The sequence below is a fragment of the Bidens hawaiensis genome, unplaced genomic scaffold (assembly GCF_021521415.1).
Source record: "Bidens hawaiensis isolate Kalapana, Puna unplaced genomic scaffold, B.hawaiensis_p1.1 tig00042386_1, whole genome shotgun sequence".
Lineage (NCBI taxonomy): Eukaryota > Viridiplantae > Streptophyta > Magnoliopsida > Asterales > Asteraceae > Bidens > Bidens hawaiensis.
This window is the reverse complement of record NW_027497507.1, coordinates 139,143-140,953: the sequence shown is the minus strand read 5'-3', so window position 1 is coordinate 140,953 and position 1,811 is coordinate 139,143. Positions and strand designations below refer to the sequence as shown.

General features: G+C 33.1%; 1 pseudogene across 1 annotated transcript; it reads right to left on the bottom strand.

Annotated features, from left to right (window-relative positions):
* Positions 1-7: 7 nt before the first annotated feature.
* LOC143593583 (jasmonate-induced oxygenase 3 pseudogene) lies at positions 8-1,323 on the bottom strand (annotated as a pseudogene). The gene is made up of 2 exons (XR_013146130.1): positions 757-1,323; positions 8-68 (listed from the first exon to the last, which is right to left on the bottom strand). The product of XR_013146130.1 is annotated as a jasmonate-induced oxygenase 3 pseudogene (transcript).
* Between the last annotated feature and the right edge of the window lie 488 nt (positions 1,324-1,811).

Sequence of the window (1,811 nt, the reverse complement as noted above, 5' to 3'; positions counted from 1 at the left end):
TGGAGAATACCCTCAGCAAGACCTTGCCTAGTCTCACAATCTCGTGTGAGTATTCTTCAGTCACACCCCTATATATAGAAAGAATGTTATATAGCAAGTTATAATGAATTTAGGGGTGTCACTCGTGTGTCTTGTCGGATTCACAAGTTAAAGAATTTCAGATTGTCAGGTTACAGCTGGTAACCCAAACACGACAAATCATCAACTTAGATATGAAAACACATTAAATCATGTTGTGTTTTAGGTCAACTCTTTAATGTTAATTTAGTGGTGAGTATAATACATAACAATTTAAACAAACAATTATTTTTAACTTAATTGATTTTCTAATAATTTTTTAAGTTATTTTTGTTACTTATCCCTCGTTCTCCTTTAATAAGCATGGGTATATGTTTTCGTTCTCCTTTAATAAGCATGGGTATATGTTTTGCACAAAACCTTAGGACCTGGATAGAAAATATTAGTAAATGGGCAGTTAGAAGTAATTAATAAATTTACTGGAGTAAAAATCAAAATATCAAGTAATAACACTTTTAAATAGCATCTTCTAAAGCTAAATAGAGGCCATTTTAGTCGACATTAATCGATCCAAGGTGAATTTAACAGAAATAATATATTTAATTAAAAGGATTTGTGTCCGTATTAGCCTGTTTTATAAACATGCTATTTTAGCCGACCCGGAATGTGATTATTTGCATCCACTAATATTAATATAATATGTTTAATTTGTCACGTGGTGAAAGTAAAATGGAATACCTAAGGGAAGTTGGTTGTGAAGGCCACTTGCTATGACTCTTTAGTGTTGAAGGAAGATAGTGGAGGAAAAAATAGTCACCCCAATCAAGAATTGCACCTTTTTGGTTTCCTAATCGACTTCCATACCCTTCATAAGTCTTTGGTGCATTTGCAAAATCTTGTTTGACTTCCATCGGTTGATGAAAGAACTCCCTCCAAACCTCTCTAGCCCCATCAACTAGTTCATGACCAATACCATGATTTACCACTTGAAAGAAACCCCACTCGCGACACGCGGTTGAGATTTCATCCATGATGGCTTTTTGTTCGGTTGCACCACCATTAATCAACTCAAAAAGATCGATTATTGGTATGTTTAGGCAATCTGCTTGTCTGTTGAACGATGGTCGTTCGGATGAGGGTTTGATATATCGGTTAGGGATCGTTTGGGTTCTGCTATCTGATAATGTTTGGACCCGAACTATGGGTTCGAGCCATCCGCTAGTCAAGTTCATGTCGAAATTTTACTTGGTGGATACTAGAGAGATGAGGCTAGGAGTGTGAAGTGTGTGAGAAGTGTGGGTGCCATTTAAAGGGATTGGATATTGGTGGATAACAACAAAGCCGACAAGAAATCATATTTTAACATGTTTTGTTCCTACCACATTAAGATTTTGGTATTCACCTTTTGTTAAAGCATTTATTATAAATATATTAGACTTGTTAAAACAAAATGAATATCTAGGAAAAAAATGTCTTTCTTCCCTTTTTAAAGAAGTATAATATTTGATCACGTATATAAAAGCTCCTTAGGAATCACTTTTGTCAAAAGAAAAAAAAAAGCATGTGTGTTTTGACCAAATTACAAATTCTAGAACTAAGATAAAGAGCATTGTCATCACCTCTATCATCTCTAAATCTAAAATTACATTAAAAACATTATATTTTCTCTCTTTTTTTAATTAAATAATATTTTTTATACCTTTATCATTACTCTTTTCTCTTTTTTTCACTCACAATCACTTTCAACAAATATTAAAAAAAATATATGAGGTGAGCAGTAGCTTTTCAAATAT